This window comes from Zonotrichia albicollis, chromosome 1 (genome assembly GCF_047830755.1).
Source record: "Zonotrichia albicollis isolate bZonAlb1 chromosome 1, bZonAlb1.hap1, whole genome shotgun sequence".
Classification (NCBI taxonomy): Eukaryota; Metazoa; Chordata; class Aves; order Passeriformes; family Passerellidae; genus Zonotrichia; species Zonotrichia albicollis.
This window is the reverse complement of record NC_133819.1, coordinates 79,293,827-79,314,015: the sequence shown is the minus strand read 5'-3', so window position 1 is coordinate 79,314,015 and position 20,189 is coordinate 79,293,827. Positions and strand designations below refer to the sequence as shown.

Below are 20,189 nucleotides of genomic sequence, written 5' to 3'. Positions count from 1 at the left end.
CCACCTCTTCTGTGTGAAGGCATCGTAGGTGCCTCTTCTGGGGGCTTGAATCTGGGACTGCAGCCAGTCACAACTTGCAAATTGAAGCCTGTACTTCAGCATACTTAACCTTTGACGTGACCATAGATACATTACGTGATACGGTGAGCTTCTGCACGAGGGAAGTGGCTGAAGGACGAGTTCTTCAGGGAGAGAGGGCCAAGAAAACTCCCTCCTTCCTTGCTCTGAAAGAGCAGTCAGTAGTGCAAGACACAGCTTATAGGACACTGGGAGGAGACTGATTTAAGTCCTCTTGGGAAACTGATACCAGATCTACAAAGTAGTGCAAAGAACATAAAATCTTAATCATAAAAGATATCAGGATAGTAACTGTAAGAAAAGTCCTCAAACTCATGAAATTATATATATAATGAGATGACCTGACAAACTCAGGAATATGTGGGCTTGAACTGTCTCTGATTTCATAATTCAAACCATATTGTTGGCTACAAGCTCCAGTGATTCAAAGTGAGGAGACTTGAGAGATCGCTGTTGCTGCTGTACAGAGCTATTGATTTAAAATTCCTAGGTCCTCACATGAGCAGAAGAGGAACTTATGACTCCAGTGAAGTGAGTCCTTTAAACAATACAAAGTATGTACTGATGTGTAGACTAGTACACTCCTAATAAAAATATATTGAATATTAAATATAAAAAATTTGCATCTGTGAATACCTGAAACACTGATACTGCTGTCTGAAAGGTTTTGAGATTACAACATTAATTAATTCATTGATGGGTAGTTCGGAGCACCATGTAGAAAAACTTGGAGTTTTCCTTCATCCCTCCATGGGGATGAACACAGGCTGTGGGCTACAAACATTACTGGTACTGATAAAGGAGAAAGCTGGCTTAGAGATAAAGCATCTGAGGTCGTTCTAAAGCATGCCATAGTTAGTTCTTTTTGCCTTGATATATGACTTTGGAGGCAAAGTCCACAAACAATTTTGGACTCCAAGTCCCATGAAGGTATGGAGCTTCTCACACATTCCAGTGAATGTTCCAAGTCCCCATAGTCAACATGGGACTTAGACCTCAGCAAGTCAAAAGTCTCAATAGTTAGCACATGTGCAGTCTCTTTGAAGGGCCTGCAACACCTGTTTACATGTAGAGTAAAAATAAATACACATTAAATCACTTTGTCCTAGTTCTCTCTAATTAGATGTTAACTCTTGAGTTAACTCCTTTGTGTGCTCATAAAGTAGCTACCAAAATAGGTCACTGATTTCAGCTGTGACCTCTGCCTTTGCCACAGTGTGATGATAGTCTTCATGAAAATGAGTATTTCAAGCTGCCCTGTCAGCATAAATAAAAAGCAATTTTATATGTGTTGACCTTTGCCTCCTTTCTGCATTTAGATTTTTCACTCTTTAACACATCACTTATTCTGAAAAAAATTATTTGCGTTTAGGGAGCAGCAGACAGAGCACAGTAGTAGGCTGTAATAGGCTGCTGGACTGAAATTTCTCTTTGGATTCTGAATTTTCCTACCAATTTCAAAGGTAAAATCCAGTTGTAGTAGTCTCATCAGGACACAAGACAGCTGAGTGAGTTGTACAGCCAGATAGTTATAATTTCCTTAGATGTTTCCTTCATTCTCCATGGCTAGAGATTTACAAATTGTATTTATTATTTAATTAATAAATTATTCAATCAATTAAATTTGAATTTTTCTATTCACAGAAATTGTATCCAGAACTCAATACATTCCCTCTATAGTAGATATGAGTGACATAGTCCCTGCTAGCCTTTCCCTTCATGTTTGCTGTCTTGCTTTTTCTGTGGCTATATTGTCTCTGGATCTTTTGAAGCTAAATGTGCAAGAGTGCAGTGGCTTTTATAGGTACATAATGGAGGAAGGGAAGGGTGGTGAAGTCACAGCAGATCCTCAGCTTTTAAAAACAGATTATTTGCTGCAAATATTTCTTGATGCCTGCAATATGTGCTCAGTGTAAACAAGGGGTTCTGTGAACAGCTAATGAGCTAATGAAGCCAGATTTCCTACGAATTTCTGCCTCTTGATTGACTTTTTAACTGAGACACAGTTTCACATTATATTATGCCTAAAACATTCTAACTGCAGAGCATGCCAAAAGAGGCAGTCCTGGCTTTTTACTCGGTTTCTACCATGCATTACCACCCCATCAGATCTAGCAATTATAAGGCCTCGAGATGAATTTGAAACCTTCATTTGTGTGTGTGTGTGTGTGTGTGGTGTTATTCCAGCTGGATCAATGAGCTGATTATCTCTAAGATCAGAATCTCTTTGCCAAGCTTGAAATTTAAGTCACAAAGCTCTAAAGATTTTAGGCAAGTAAGTGAATGTGTCCGCAGAGATATGCATGGGTTGGATGTTTAAGTGGAATGCCTGTGTGCTGCCGTCTGATTTTAGAGTAGAGTTAAATGAATACCTAAGATCACAAATTTGTCTTTAAAATGTCTCTGTAGCCTGTGACAACTCATGCTGGAGAAGTACAACATGTAAACTTCAGGAAATTAAAGACATGGTTAACTGTGCTACAATTCAGGGTGCTGATAAGCAACACATCAAACATTCTGACTGGATTCCCTATAATTTTCAGAGGTCTAATTGGTATGTATTTAATGCACTTTGATGAAATTTATTTATAAATGTCACTAATGGAATATATCGAGATGCTTCACTTGATACACATGTGTAAAAAGGCACCCTTGAAAAGAGTTTATATCTATTGTCAAGCCCAGAATAAAACCAGTATCAGCACCTAGGTAGACAAGTAATATGCAGTCAAACTAACCAAAACTCTTTCAGGAGAATAATAGAGGAATAATCAGCTACTTTGAGGGTGATAAATGACCTCTGAATCATGTTTGTTGGTACCCTCTAAGCAGAAAAGCAGACAAGGGCCTAAACTTTGATGGATGTGCTTGAATTATCTGCATGTGGATCAACAAACTATCAAAATGGTTACAGCAACTGCCCTCAGAAATGTTGCTGTGTATGTGATACTTGATGTTTACCTAAGGCAATTTGGGAGACATTGCTTTAAGTGCATTTTCTTTGCATTTGTAAACGAAGCAGAAAGTGTGTCTGGACTATATGCAAATGTGCACTCTGATCTGTTAACATCTGACACTTCATGATAGTCATGGTCCTTAGTGCCTGGCCAGGTCCTCTGTTCTCACTACATTTGTGTCACACTTACCACTTGCTCAGATAGCCACTAGGCCAGCTCAGCTTTGTATCCTGGCCGTGTCCATCTGGAGAGCCTTGCTGCTCCTTTAGCTGGGGCTGTGGATGTGCTTGGCTCAGCCATTGCACAAACTCTGTGCCTCTCCTCTCCAGCTCCCCTTGCCCTGGCAGGTGGCCCATCTGTGTGCTGGCATGTGTGTTTCAGTCTGTTGCACAGCAGCGGCTTCGGGGAGCTGAAAGCAAAGCCATTGTTCAGTGCTGGCATTTCCAAGGCCAGTTCTTCCCTTGTGAGCTGTGCTGCACCTTGTGCTCTTGTGACCCCAGGACTCGGCTGCTGGGCTGAGCAGTGAGCATTGCTGCCTTGCTGATGGACTGCTTCACAGTGAAGAGAATCACACTGCCTCTGCCTCAGCATCTGCAAAATGTATGAAGTTGAACTCAATATTCCTCTTAAAAGCCTTTGATCTGTGCATGATGTGGGTTGTGAAACAGCTGGAATAAACCCCACCGTGACAATTACACAAGTTCTGATCTACCCTTCAACTTTTCTGGCATTGCTAGAGTATGGAAGAACATGCACTGGCTGGAGTAATAGCACAAAGATATTTCCCATCTTACTAATATAATTTAAATTTAATTTGGTAGACAGACATAAGCAGTGGCACAAAAATAGTGGTTTTGTTAGCATCAATCATACCTGCACTAAAAGTAAAGAGTCATGCAAGATAACTCTTTCTTTTATACAGGCATGGAGTATATCTGCTCCTTTTCACCTTTCATAACACCTTGTTTAAAAAGAATCTTTGATACTCATTACTGACACAGGTTACTATTTTAGTACCATATTTTTGTCTGTATTTTGCTCATATTTTCTTCTTGATAACCATGGCTCTCCCCTTTCAATTACCCTTCACCTCTCCCCTCTCCTGCAAGAACAAACAACAGACTTCTAAGCACTGGAATGGATTTCAGAGGGGCTGGAGGGTGGGGAAGGGTAGTGCCTGCTGGAGTTACCTACCACTCACTTGCTTTTACATCCTTATAAGGGTCTACCATGCACTAAACATTAAGTAACATTTTAATTCTGGACTGCTCACCTTTTGCTTCTTGTGGTAATAATATCAAAGAAGGTCTTCTGGTATTATTTTACAGAGTAAATTTTCTTTACATTCTTTGTGAGGAATCTGGAGGTGGCTGGTTTGGATTGCTGCTAGCTTGGGAAATAAAAGCGCACATATCTGTGCTGGCTTATTTGTCCTGCTGAGAAGACATGCACTGTAGATCTACTCAGAGAAATATTAAATGATAGCCAGGTTTCCAAATTTCTGCTTACATAAGCAATTACATTTTAAAATAACTTTCAGTGACTCTTGCTTTCCCAGTCAAGAAATTTAGACAATACAAATTGGCAATTTTTTTTTCTTTTTAATACAAAATTTTAATTTCATTTAAAATAACATATTTGGTAGGAGCAATAACTGGCACCACAATAGCTGATGCCGTAAGGATACTGCTTAAAAGGGAAACTAGAAACCAGGACATTAATCTATAACTGACTGAGAGTAATTTTTTTCATATCTCCTAGTCCACAAAAAAAGAAAAAAAATCAAATCCAAATCACTCACATGTGTAGAGCCTTTTTCAGAAACTGCTATCATACATTACTGCTTATGTACTAGTGCCCAAGGGTGCCAGGGTAGCACTTCAGTTGGAAGGCAACAAAAAACTCCAAGCATTTGTGGAACCTCACCTAAAGAGGACTCAGCCCTCTCCCACTCTTTGTAAATCAAATGTCAGTGGTAGTGTTAATATAAATACAGTTAAATAAGCATTCTACCCTTCTAAAATACAAATCCCAGCCCGTCTCGGTCCCAGGTAGATGTTCTAGGCTACAGACAGCTGCAACAAAAACACTTACACATGGTTCATATTGAAAGGCAAGCTGTGGACATTTCTGCTTTAGCTGGGTTTTGATGGCAATGTTTCTGTCAACTGCTCTCACCCTGTGTGCAGTTAGCCTTCTGTTCTTGTTGTGGACTCTAATCTTGTGATTCTACCGAGATCCTTAGATCCTTATTTTTGTTTTATTTGAAAGATATTAATTTTTAGAGACACCAGTATATCTGTTGGAACTTTACGCCAGCCAGCACTCACTCACTCCCCTCCGGTGGCATGAGGGGGAAAATAGGAAGTGTCAAAGTGAGAACACTAGGGAATTGAGATAAAGACAGTTCAGTGGAGCAGAAAAGGGAGCAAAAAAATTCTGATAATGATGGTAAAAGAATTAGAATATACAAAATGAGAGATGCACAATACAAATGTTCAGCACTTGCTGACTTACATCCAGCCAGTTCCCAAGCAACAGCTGCTGGCCACATTTCTCCCCAGTTTATGTGCTGAGGGTGGTGCCACAGAGAATGGAACAACCCCTTGGAGAGCTTGGCTCAGCTATCCTGGCTGTCACATTGCAACTCCTTGGGCCTCCTGGATGATGGGGTGGGGTGAGAAGCAGAAAAGTCTTTGGTTCTGTGCAAGCACTGCTCAGCAATAAAGAAAACTTCTCTGTTATCCACACTTTGTCCAGCGCAAATCCAAAACATGGCCCCATACCAGCTGCAAAGAAGGAAGCTAACTATTCCAGCCAAAACCAGCACAACATCATTTTACCTGTTATGTTTAGTTCTGACAGAGAGATGCCCTACTTTATTCTTAGAGGTCCACATAAGTCAGCTTATGCAGGCTTTGTAAATGGGAAGTCCATATACAAAAGGAAAGTGCCTTGGGGTCATATTCTGTCAGGTGAAAACCAGCTGTCTGCCATCACCCAGCAGCTTCACACAGCAGTTTGAGACAGGAAGTTGCTGAGCTGGAATTAATGGGGAGGAGACAGATTGATTCTTTGTGTTATCAGCAACCCAGAAAGGTAGTAATGAGAAAAAAAGAGAGAAGTCTATACACTGTGCTGGCTGAAACAATTGTGGAATCATATAATTTCAGTGGATGTTGCTTTTAAAACCAAAATTCAGAACTATTTGCTACCTGCTGCATAAAAGTGCATTTGCTGTTAGTACATATTTTAAATCATTGGATGATTACTGTGCTATGGAGAATTTAGTTGTCAGTAAAATATACTTTAGAAGGTTACAAATACCTAAGGTTAGAATGATGTACCTGTTAACTCTCACATGGTTAGTTTGAGGAACGTTCTGAGGAAGCCACATGTGACATTTAATAGTAGTCTTCTTCATTCTGTGCATGTCAGAAAACTGCCTGGTGAAATCAGCAAGTGCATTTATACAGTGGGAATTGCGTTGGCATTTAAAATCCTCTAGTAAGTTGTTATAATCTATTTAATTTCTTACTATCATCTAGAAAGCTTACCACCTACAGAAGCCAAACAGTCCAAAATATCCATGTCTATGAACTGGAAAGCTGGAGGATTCTTGGGGATTGTATCTTAATTTGGGATTTAAATTAAACATTATGTACATTGACTATGGTGGCAAATAAAATACCTAGGCACCTTAAAATTGGAATCCTGTCTAGCTGAATCAGCATATGTGATTTGTATTTTTAAATTTCAGGGTAGTAACAACAGAAAAGTACTAGTAAAAGAATCTTAGATTTTCTAATTTCCACATTCCTTGTCTAACCAAACTTGCACAGCACTTAACACACCTTGTGAATTTTGTTGTTAAAGTTTTCAGATGTTAAGCATTGAGAGCAACAGAATTGTGTATGAACAACTTCTGGCGACAACAAAAAATTCAATAGTTGACAGAAGATTCATTATGTCCTTTGCTAAGTCTCAAATAAAAGGGGCTAGAGACTCTGCAGAAAATTAGCAGTATGACAAGAAAAACTACACAAAATATCTGTGTCTCCATGCTGTTCTGGTTTGACTATTTGATTAGCAAGCTCCTCAAGCAGAATGGTTTCAGCAATACTGAAACCCCAGTTTTAATATTCAGTTCATAGCTGAGGTGATTATTCAGTTCTTTCTTACAGCCTCCATTACAGATGGTTTCCCTAAAATTTCCTTTAATGTGAAAATTTCTCTAATTGCTTCATTGTGCCAAGTGGAATATCTTGGAAAGCTTAAAATAAATGTATTCCACCATTTTGGAGCCAGAGAAATATTTGAAATGAGTATTGTTTAGTATTTGCCATTTTTCAAGTTTCTTCTTTCCTCTTTGTTCTTGAGCAATGTGAGTTTAATTTAGTCTTTTATCTTGAGACAAGGCATTGGTGGAGATGAGGAACATCTATTCTGATACATCTGTGTAAATAATTAAATGATGTGCATAATCTGCTTGGTTGCTGTCTGAAGTAGTGTAGGATACATTACCAAGTAGTCTTAGTGTGACATTTGTATATGTTGTTTTACTTGTAACATGATTTAAAAACTGATTAAAAAGCTCTGCCAGACTTTTAATTGAGTGTTGGCACTTACACATACAAAATCTAGTGCTTAACAGTTGTATCAGAACAAGTGCTCAAAGGTAAACTCATGTTAAGCTTTGAAAAATAGAAATAATGATAGTCTGTATATGCCAATAGTAAGAGAATCAAGATTAATTAATAAATTGCAATTTGCAGCTACATATGTTCATAGTATTCTAATCTCCAAGTCAGGCACTGCTGATTATTTCTCTATTTATGACAGGGATCATCAGTTGGTGTTGCTTCAGATATTTTTATTTCATAACACTAGAGAGCTGAACTATTTCAGACCTGATGAGAGGTCAGAGGATAAGTGTGCAGCATGGCTGTATTCACAAGAAAGTGGCTTCAATCATGAACGTCATTACAGTTGTTGAGATTTCAGGAGTGATGCTGAAATGCTATCAAAGAGCTTTGGATTTGTACTGTCTTTGGCTGAATTCAATCCCATAAAAACTTACAGGCCACTTTAGCAAAAAATATCTTCTCAGAGTTATCAATATTTTCTCATTTTATGGTTGCTTTTAAGTAAAAGTACATCTTTTAATTGGGGTTAACAATTTTCTGAAAATTGTCCAACAGTTAGGTTTTTCTGGTAAAACAGAGAAAAAGAAATTTTTACTATTTTTTCACAAATGGTATAATGAAGTTTGGCTTCTACAAATGTAGGCATATAAGTTGAAAGAAACTTAAAGACAAAAGTTTTCAGAAACCGAAAACCAGGTGATTAAGCTTCCTTTGGTTATGCTTCAAAATACTGATGATGGGGAAAGAAAAAATACATTTTTTTCCCATTTTAGTGTTTGTTTAAGTGGCCTACCTCAACAATAATGTTACATTCATAAAATTCGTTCAGTCATATGAATGATTCATAAAATTAATAAAATCCAATATGCATATATATTTTGGATATATAATTATAGTTAAAATCTGTTGAACATAAAATTTACTCCTACTGAGTTTTTTGCAACCATATAAATAAACAGACAGTAACTAAACAAAGTTTTGACAGCGCTAGACATCTATTTTTTCAATTTCCTGCAGCTAACATGTGAATTATCAGCCCCTGGACATCAGAATGAAATATATAATTGATAGTTGCTTGCTGCTATTTGTCACCCCACCCTCCTCCCACCCAGGGAGCAACACTTTACATCAGTCAATAACTTTAAAGTATATATGTTTTGTAGCAAAAATCTGACTGATTTAGATCCAGTTTTATTTAATGCTTTCAGTCTTGAACAGGCTCTACAGAGAATTTTGAAGTACTGAATTAAGATGAGAGCATTGTCTGTTTTCTGTTTTATGCCTGGCTTTCTGAAACAGGAATTATGAAGCCAGACTCACATATATCACCAATAAGATGTAATAAACTTTTAAAATGTGAATTTTATAAACCCAATGAAGCCCAAAAGAATAAATTCCCAGAAAGATTCAAGATTCTTGGATATATGAAGAATCAGACATGGAAGAGACCTAGTATTCTTAATTCATTACAGCAATGGGGAAATGAGGCACCAAGCAGTCAAAGAACTTTTTAAAAAAAGTTACTGGTTTTAATTACACTTAGTCTTTAAGTTTTGTGGTTTTTTTAACCCTTTTAAACAAATTCAATATATGTGGTTTTTCGGGTTTTTGTATGGTATTTTTTAAGACTGATGTGAATTTTCTGGTCCTTTCTGAAGGCTCTCAAGAGGAGGTGTGATGCATGCTCAGCTCTATGTGCACAGAATGAAATCATGGTGATTTTAGAGTCCCAATTATCAGGAGCAGAGCTTCCATGTGACTGGCCTTGAGGAAAACATGCTGATATGAAAGGGACAGATAAGACAATAAAAAGAGCTAGGAAAAGGCATACATTGCATACAAGTAATCTACAGGTTTATGCCATGTGGAGAAGAGGTAAGAATGCCTGCAGGGAAGTTATAGTACTGATCCCAAATGCATAAATTCAAACAAATCCAGCTTTAACCAATCACCACAGCTGATAACTGTGGTACATGGGTAGCTAAGAAAAACTATACTGGAACAAATCTGCTTTGGCTATTTAACTTGCTTTTTAGGTTATTTCACTTTATCACCTTATGTATGGTTACAGGAAATTATAATGATGGGAGCCTTTGTTGATGCTCATACAGTGAGCATTAAGGAAGGATGAAAAAAATGTTTTACAATGAAGGCTCTAAAATGGTAATTTTAGAATTAAAATTTATTTCAGTCTACCATACAACAATATATTCACCAGCACAGTAAGCTATTTTGTGTGAAATATTTGTCATTCTATACTCAGCTGTAATTATCTCTTTAGGACTAATTCTTGAGACCATGAAAATTTCTAATGTGGATATAATATAAAGCTAAGGCTTATGGTTATGTCAGTATTCTGGGGCAATCTCTTGCTGAATGTGTGTGAACACTCCAGTCAAACAGTTCATGCCGAAGGAACAGAAAAGTGCCTCATACCCCTGAATGAAGCAGTGTAGGTGTCAAATATTGAATGCATCTGAAAAACTGCCTTGAAGAAGCCATTAACTGGAATTTACATGGGTAAATTGGCTGCTGAGCAGCTCAGCCTTTGTAGGTGTGTGGGTAGAGAAAATTTCATGTCTAGTCACCCAGACTGAGCTCTCTAGGGCCAACTTAAGTCTGGAGTCTTCACTAGAGTAAAATGGAAAAAGGAGTTCAAACCATAAAGCTTTGTTTGTAACTTTGCATAAACATATTACGAAAACTTGTTAGATTATGTAGAAACAGTTTTAAAATGAAATTATTCACTGTTTTTTACATAAATTATAAGCAATGCTGACACAGTAATTTAATATTACTTAACACGGAGAATCTTTTTTCTCTTTTAACTATCTCAGAAGATCCAAATCCACAATTACTCTTACACAGTGAGTTTTCTGAGTCACTGTCAATAAAAAATTGACACCAAAACACCATTTATTGAATGTGCCATCTAGTGAAACGAGAGAGGGTTTATTGAAATGAACACTGAAATAAAGATTTCTGTGATTGCTGAAAGAGCAAAAGCCTATAATTAATCAAAACCAGAAGTACCATATCCTTTAGTTTTAATATAAAATATGGAAGTTTTTGCCACAGGTGAAGTTAATCTACTGTTATGAATGTTAGATTAAAAAAAACCCATAACTAATCTGAATCAAAACTTTTTCCTTCCCACATGAATGTGTAGTAATTATATATTCATGTGTTAACATGCAAGATCAAAAAGTTCTACTACCATACCAAGGCACTTCTAAGGAATTAAAACAGAATGGATTATTCCCCTGGTATGTCAGAGACAATTAGCTCCCCCGTAGTGTCCGTCTCCAAGCGAAAGGAGCTGCAGGTGAGGGCAATTGTGAAAGGTGAAAGTTATAACCAAGAGCTGGAGCAGAGCCACATGGCTTTGTAAAAAGGAAAAATCAAGCTCTGAGTGGTCCGTTTGTTAAATGGGGATGGTTTTCAGTGACCCTAAATCCCCAGAAGTGATGGTTCTGGCTGTCATGTTTGAAATGTCTGTTCCAGGACTACATTGGCTGGTGAGCCAATATGTTCCTGCATTGTCCAGCAATGCCAGGATTAATTCCCTTCAGCAGAATTTATTTTACTCCATTTCACTTTTTGAACTTTTGCTGAAACTAACTGGAAATGCAGTTTTTGTGCTTTCTGTTACTGTCCTCAATGTAGACCACAGTTTCCCTTCTTCTTCCAGGCTCTGCTACCAGAAAAGTGATACCAAAAAGATATGAAAATCATTGACAAAAACTTAGTGTGTTTCTGAAAGAGAATAAAATACAGGAATACATAAGAAAACTTTTTAGAATGTATGTCAGGACTAAATTATTAGAATACTCTTTTTTCTCTCCCTCAGCGGCCCAGCAAATCTGATTACCTGAGCTTGTGGCTTTCTTCAGTGGTGATGCTCAGCAGTATGTCCATCATTTAATTATGTAATTGTTTTGGGGTTTTTTGGTGGGGGCTTTTTTGTGCTTTTTTCCCCTTTTTTTTGTTTTTGTTTTGTTTGTTTTATTTTACGATGTTTTTTTTGTGGTTTTTTTGTTTTGTTTTGTTTTGTTTTGTTAAAGAGAGCATGCAGAAAGAGCATTTTCTCTTATTTATCAGCCAGGTGACAATGGCAACTATCCTCTAAGTCTTAGGTACACTGGTTTTTTCATCTGCTGAAGTTTGACAAGAATCAATGGCAGCAGAAGCAGCCTTTGCATGAAGGCTGAGAGCACAAGCTGGTAGTCTCAATATTTATAGAGCAAAACTTGTAAGACAGTCAGAGAATTATATTGTTTATAAAAGTAGATATCAACTTGACTTCTGATCTCTTTTTTTAATATGAAATTTGATTTTCTTTTTAAGCAATTTCTCTATTTACTGACATACAATCAGAAAATGAAGAAAGGGCACAAAAATGTGGTCAAATCAGTTAAAACATGAATCCTGGAATTCAGATGGACTTGTTAAAGTTATAACAGGACATACAGCCACTGAAATTCTAGTAGCTGGGCTGAACAGTTCCTCAACAAACATCTTTGCAGTATCAATTTTAAGACAGGTATGTGAAGTTGATAACCAAAAGAAAAAAATTTCCTATCCTGGAAAAACATTGAAGGACTTCATTGGAAAGAAAAGAGGTATTTGGAGAACAGGGGCCAAAATGACACTTGATACACAACTCAAACTACACAGCAAAATTCCCAGACTGAAGTTGTGACTTCCTTCAGCAAACACTGGTACCTTGACAAAATGCTGGTATAATCATATAGACAAGACAGCAAAAGTCATCACAGAATCACAGAATGGGTCAGTTGGAAGGGACCACAGTGGGTCATCCGGTCCAGCCTCTGCTCAAGCAGGGCCATCACAGAGCACATGGAGCAGAAGTGCATCCAGACAGTTATTGAATATCTCCAGTGCGGGAGACGCCACAGCGTCTCAGGGCAGTCTGCTCCAGCACTTTCAGTAGGAATGAAATGAAAAGAAAATAAAAGAAACAAAAAGATTTTGTTCTTTGTCCATCTGTGTCTATTTTTTTTTTTCTGAGTATATTTCTCTTTTTGTTACTGTTGCACAGATTTTTTTTTTTCAAAACACATCCTGGCCTGTCTTTTTCCTCAGCATCCAAGTTACATCAATTTGGTGTCCAATGTAAGCTTTTGAATCTATATTAATGTGTTCCATATCAGGCTACCATCCTTTCTGTCAGGCTTTGTCTTTGCTCCCTTTAAAGCTTGTAAACTGCTGTAGATAAAGGACTGCTCTCTCTGTACATCCTGTTGAAATCTGCAGAAACAACAGTTTTCTATTACACTTGAAATTCAGCCTGCACTTCAATGTGTATCACACAGCTTTATGGGTCTCAATGTAGACAATCATGTTTTAGCAATAAGTAGTTTGGCTGTGGAAGTGACTGATTGTGCAGCATTTTGCCCTCACCCCCTGACCACATCATTTGGTATTGGAACCGCTACACCAGAAGCAGTGATGTCCCTTTAAATATTTCAATTTAATCACATAAATAAACTCATGGGAAAAACTGAAAGATAGACAAAATTGCTCTGCATTAGACAAAGAGACGTAAAGAGACATTTTATTAGACATAAAATTTTGAAGGAACAATTATTTGATTGATCACAATTTGCAGATAAGTGTTTGAGCTTTAACATTTCATGATTATACATTGAATCTAAACTGGATATCATCTTGCATAAATTGACATCAGGTCCTCACTATTGATCAGTTGCTGCATTTTCATAATTAAACCATTTGCAATACTTTGGAGAAGACTGACTGGGAATTTTGTTCCAACTCCCGCAGTGAGAGCTCAAATTGGATTTAGTCCTTCTCTTGTCTTTGTGTTTCTTTTCTGTCTCAGACAGAAGATGAATTTTGATTCCTCTTGGGCACCTAAACTACCAAATCAGAATGTTTCCTGTCACACAAACATATCAGAGGAATGCTGGCCAAGAGGTTTACACATACTGCTTTCATTTGGTACCTCAGTTTAGTGATATACCTACCTTGCAGAATCTCCTCCAACCAAATAATAATATGCTGAATACACATACATGTCCTAACAAACACTATATATTAATATATATTATTATTAATAGATGTATTATTTATATACAGCCATTATTATTGTCAGAACAAAAAATATATTGATTATCCCTTTTGATCAAAACAGTTTGTAAGCATGTAAGAGTTAAAATGCAGATCTATCTATACTCTTATACATTTCAACATAGGTAACATGAAGCTTCTAATTTAGAGAAAATTAAACTAATTTATAGAAAATTAAATTATAAATATATATATATTACATCTTTTATCAAACAGAAGGGGAACTTGACAGAATAAAATATTGTTTGGGTGAGGAATCACACACTTTCTTGTTTTTGAAGGTTCAATAAATGACATTTAAGTTGGTGTATTTTGATTGTATGAACACAGCATAAATGAGAGAAATTCCCTAAAATAACTGATTTTTAAATATATGTGTCAAGATATTTAACTAAGAAACCAAGATGAAGACAAATTACTTCTACATTGTTAAAAACTTCCAAGAGAGCTTAATCTTAAGCACAGAAGTAATAGTATGTATTACTTGTCACTTGACACTCACTGGAATAACTTAAAGTTTATCCTATACAGGATGATCTGCAAAATCACAGCGTCTCTGTGCTTTATTTCACTACAATAAAACACTGGAAAAATAAAAGTAAATCCTGAAGGGCATATTGACAATAACAAATACAAAATGAGAAAAGAGATTCACTTTAGATGAGAACTGTAGGGTCTGAAGAGCAGTTTTATCAAGACACAAATACTTTCAAAATATAATTGCTTTTGGCAATGGCAATACTTAAATGCATATTGTGAATAGAAATACATTTCTGGATCTTCAAAACTCTTCTGGATTTTTGTTTTTGGTTTTTGGTTTTTTTTTGCTTGTTTTGGACAGGTGTTTTTTGGTATGGTCTGGTTTTTTTGGTGGTAGTGATGGCAGTGGTGATGCTTTTTTCTGCCTAAGAATAGGTTTGGATTAAACTCACAAGTATCATAATGAATTAAAGTGTGCCCAGCTCAGTAGTTGGTCACAAGGTGGATAAAACTTAAACATGCTTAAGGTTTGAAGGAAGCAGAATGTGAAAGTGTGGGGTAGAGAGGACAAGAATAGAAGTTTCTCTGTACACAGGGCTGTCAGGACAAAGTGTAGGGCATGGGAATGGCATTAAAGCAAACATGGAAGACAAATATTTTGATCATAAGGATAGCAAGGCACTGGAGAGATGTGGAGTTTTCAGATTTTTTATTTTTGATTTGGCGTAATGTTAAAAGTGTGCTTTTAGCATTAATATTAAACAAACAAACAACATTTATTGACACAGAATTGAGATCAAAGTAGTACATATATTGAAAAATAAGTTAGTACATATAAGCTGTAATGGGATCTTTATCCCCATTTGCTAATACTAAGCAAAATCTTATCTAGATCTCTCAAACTTGCATTTGTACAATGTTATACATGTGTACACTTCCAAAAAACTCAGGCAAATGATCTAAGCTGCAAGTTAAACATGTGTACAGCTCAGATATAGATAAATTTAGCTCAGAGACACACAAGGCTGTGTCAGAGCCAGAAACTGAAGCTAAATCTTTTATAACACTGTTGAGTAACTTAACCACAAAGTTATCTTTGCTACTGTGGTAATATCTCCTAAGTAGAAGGCTCATCTTTCAGTGCATTGTGAAGTTAATTTCCATTGTCCAAATCAATATCACAACAAACTGGAAGGAGCTATCTAAATGCTTTGCCAAATGAAAATTTAGGCTAGGCACCAGTGGAAAAATGACACTACAGAGAGGAAACACAAGCTGTCTGTCACCTCAATACGTGAGGCAAGGCGGGGGAAAAAAAGAATATTGCTTTGCAATATTTTTTCTTTCAATTTCTATATTTTTCTAAGTGAAAAGCAAAATTTTAACTTCATTAAACATATCTAGGTGGTGTGCCTACAGCTGCAATGCATATCAGCCTTACTCTCAATGTGTGAGTGGGACTGAGTCCTGTGTGTTCTGCACTCAGCACCTTGAAGAAGGTGTGAGCTGCCCCATGCCTCTGGCAGATCCAGATCCAGCTGAATGTGTCATTTATTTGGTGCTTGCAAAAGGACAATTATTTAAACTGGATTCTGTTTTGATATTTTGGGGATACTTTATTATGAAACATCTAAAAAGATAAAAAGGGAGAGCATTGCTGGAGTAGGGGAATGTGCTTTTCTCAGGATTATGGAAGTCAACATCGGGGCTACAAAGTGAGGTATGAAAGTGTTGGAAGTGATGAAGTGTTGGAAGGAATGAAATACATTTTACTTCTAAATTGGGAGCTAAGAAGAAATTATTGTTTAAACTTATTTTTTACTGTTTTTATTATTCCCTGCCCACTAGTTCTGTGTTTAGCAAAAATATGCTTAACACATTTAGCAAAAAGATGCATAAGACTGAAATGCTCAAATGAATACAAGCAAATATTGCTTTTATTATTGCCCTTATTTTTTCGTCAAAATTACAGAGCAGGAAATGTGGCTAGTCTTGTAAACATCCTAACAGTAGAGTGCTAATTATAGAAACAAAGAATATATTGAGGATGTGTAATTAAAGCAGCTGATTATTGAGCAGTCTCGAGCACCCACAGACAAGTGGAGATCTTAAGGAGGTGGTATTTGAAACAACTAACAGGTTAGGAAAGCAGAGACACTGATTTTGGGGATCTAAGGCTGCTGACATAAGCTCCGCGTCAGAGAGGGCAGCTCTGAAACAGCAGGAGGCAGTAATATAACTGCAGTCATAAGGACAGGGATCTGACAGGGTGAACAAGGAGAAGGGTAAAGGGAAAGGGAAATTTTAACGACCTTTTATTTCTTCCAATTCTTATGGCAGGATCTATAACAGATTTGGAAAATACAGTGTTAAACCAGGCAGCTTTAAAAAATCAAACAAAATCAGGCTCCACTGTGGGGGGCACAATATTAAAGAAAGAAACCAGTTCTCTTCATTCAAACTGAGACCAGACAGATTGAAGTTCAAAGGAACTGAGAAAAAAGAAAGTAAAGAAGGTAAAGAAGCCTAAGGCACTGGGGTAGCTGGTGGTGTACAAGCAGGTGCAGTTTTTATAAAGTCTAGTAACTATTTACTAAATCAAAGTGAGAAAGGGTTAAATAAGAGGTAGCCTTCCCGTTAAAAGAGAGTTTTACTGGCAATGGTATTCTGTGGGGTAATTGTGGGGTAATCCTGTTTACTTCTCTTTCCGTTTAAAATACAGCATGTGAGCTCCAATATGTCGGGAAACAAAGAAAAGTTATAATTGCAATAATATATTTATCCATGGTACAAAAAAGGGTGTACATTGGTGCTGGGTAAGGAGAGTCACCCTAATGTAAGGGAGCAGCTTCTGCCTTGAATGCAAAGGTCACTGACTGAGACAATAGGATAGAAGGTTCCAATAAAAGTCTTCTGTAAGTAGATGACAACATATTGACTTGAAAAAGTGAATGTAAAACACCAGAATCCAAATAAGAAACACCTTTTGTCTTGATTGTGTGTTCCTAAGACAATATTATTACGTATAGTGTGTGTAAATCTTGTCTATGCATTGGCATAGACAAAAACCTGCTGCATTGGTCACATAACTAGCTATTAATCTGCAGTTCATCTAAAATTACTATTGATTCTCTTAAATGACAGTAATATTTGCTTTTTTAATAGGATATATAATCTAATGAGTGATTTTAAAATTACTTTGCAAAACAATATTGATCCATCTTCAAAGTATCTAGCATAAGAACAATTTTCCAAGACTCTAGGATTGAGATCATATCCCTATCATATTTTTAGTTCATTTTATGGGTAGAAAGTAATGTAAATTCATGTTGAAAATCTAAATACACTGTTGGATATAACCTATAGAAATCTATGATCAAACTTCTTTTAAAGTATCTTGGGACATAGAATCACAGAATCATAGAATGGTTTGAGACCGTAAATCACATCTTATTCCAATCCCCCCACCATGGACAGGGACACCTTCTAACACAGTGATCCAGAGCTGAAAAATTGTTGTGTTAAAACACTTGAGATATTTTTTTGCATTGTAATAATAAATCACTGTTATAAAGCCCTGAAAAATAATTTACTCTGGACCCTTTTTAGAGAGAATTTTCTGTTGGAAACACCCCATGAACATTTAGTCACTGGCTACATCTTACATCTTTTTATGTCCTGATGCCAGGAATCATCAAATCATGTAAGTGAAATGCTATATTTTGCACTGTTATTCTTGTACTGAGTCTAATGATTTGCATTTGATACATTATTTTCCCTAAAGCACTGAATCTTTGAAAACGTTATATTTCTTTCACAAGTCAATAATCAATCATCTTAAAAGAAAAAATAATACTAATATATAGTATTATATAAATATAATATATAAAATAATACTTTTATTTTATTTAATTGTGTGTGACTTTCAAACTCAAATTTTTGATGCCCATTATAACCATATCTACTGGTTTAAGAACTTTTTCATCTCCTGGAATGGTGTGTTGTAAAGTTGTTGAAAACATGACAACAAAACCATTCTCTGCATTTGTTTGAAGCTTTTTCAATAAACAGAACCTTTAAGTGTCTTGCAATATGATATTTTCTGTGAATTTCCAAGAGTTATTGTGTATTCTTTCACATATTTTTTCTGTTTTCCTTCCCAATACTTCTCTTAGTGTTCAAGAAATAATGATGAATGCAGAAGCAAAATTATAGCTATGTTTCTGGATTCTATTCCCTTTTCAGTCTTATGGTTGAGCAATATGGGAGTGAAATTCTGTGTTTGATAGTGATGATCTTACTTGGTTTATGGCCAGACTCAAATTATTATTTGAACTTGCTAAAAGACCTAAATATTTGAAGTTTACAGAGGGATGAAAATTGGTAGCTACAGTATAATTCAGTGGTTCACTAAAGTAATCTGGTAGACAATTGTGCACCTTATTACCTCAATTTTTTCTCAAAATTATTTATTTTTTAAAATAAATACTAATACAATTTGGCTTGAATTACTTTCTGAGATATTCAAAGATAAGTGATCTGGAGTCACATTTATTAATTAGGAAATATTTTCATGAGAAGAACTAAAACAGTCAAAATATAGAGAGGTGGTGATAGTAGGATGGCTGCTTTCTAGCACGCTTCCATTTTACACCTAGAACAATCCTACAGTATTATGCAAGGAAGCATAGTCTGATGTTCTTTATACTGCACACAGTATCACAAACTATAATAAATGTAAATTCAGATTGGTAGAAATAAATGTTAAGGTATTTTCAAAATAAATCTTGCTCTGCAATGCCAAATCAGTCTCTTGATACAATACATCTATAGTGTGGTAAATATTCAGAGATGAGGCTTTTGAATTTTTTTCTATAATTCATCAGAAAAATTCCTACCGTGATGTTCAGTGTTAGATACTGGTATGGGGACTTTGTAGATTTAAGAATAGCTAATCTGATGTTTACCTTTCTAAAAGACTGATAAATATGCACAACTCCAGTGTCTACGACTCCAAGTAGACTGTAACTATCAGTGAGGGTTCTTTCTGGTCTCAGTATGTACTAATTTAATACAAATGTCATACAGAATGATAACACAAAACCTGCGTAATTCTTGGGAGCTGTTACTTCGCTTTTTTTTTAGAGAAAAAAAAAATCTTGGACTCTAAATGTTTACAGAGATAAATGTAACTCATGTTTATAAAATATTGCAACTGTTTCATTTACTTCATTTTTCCACTCAATAATTCCCTCTTTGCAGTTCCTCTTACACAAGGTAAAACATAAAAAAGAGACACATTTTGTCAGCCCAGGCCATGGGTTGATAGTCTGTTCTATTCACTCTCCACTCTGTTCTATTAATATGCCTTATGTATTTGCAGCCTAGCTATTAAGATGGTTTTATTTCTTTCAGATTTTACCATGCTGGTCATCGTTCTTTTCCCTCACTATGCAAGCAGAAACACTTGCCACACTTTAGGCCTAGAAAGTTTAAAAAAGACTCTGTAATGGAACTGAAGGTGAGGAAAAAGGCTCAGAATCACACCGATTTATTTTAGTCAAGATCAAAAATAAGAACCAGAATGTTTGTAAAAAGATTATAAATTGCAAATGGTTACTAGAATTAAAAATTTGCTGTTGAAAGCTGAAGCACACAAAAAAATCTCATTAACAGAGAAATGAGAGGCTTTAGACTTACCTGATTTCTCTTTATTGACACTTATTTTATAATTTGTGAGGAGAGTACACAAACACTGCAATAGAGTCAGAGGTTTTAAAGTCTAATTTGACTTTAAAGTCTAATTTGCCATCAGCTTCAAAACCTTTTTCTAAAAAAAAAACCCCAAAAAACTGGACTACATTCTCAGCACCATTTGTTATAAACTTTCTATGAACACTTTTGGCAGCCAGGGTGG

At 36.1% G+C, this 20,189-nt stretch overlaps 1 long non-coding RNA gene across 2 annotated transcripts in view; it reads left to right on the top strand.

Annotated features, from left to right (window-relative positions):
- Nucleotides 1–20,189, top strand: part of LOC106629269 (uncharacterized) — a 49,720-nt gene that overhangs the window by 7,460 nt on the left and 22,071 nt on the right. The window contains exon 1 of one of the 2 annotated variants that reach the window (XR_012581170.1): nucleotides 17,907–17,975. The exons of the other annotated variant lie outside the window; for it this stretch is intronic. This is a non-coding gene — a long non-coding RNA (uncharacterized LOC106629269). Of the gene's footprint in view, nucleotides 1–17,906; nucleotides 17,976–20,189 lie in introns of those variants that run through there. 2 annotated transcript variants of the gene reach the window in all.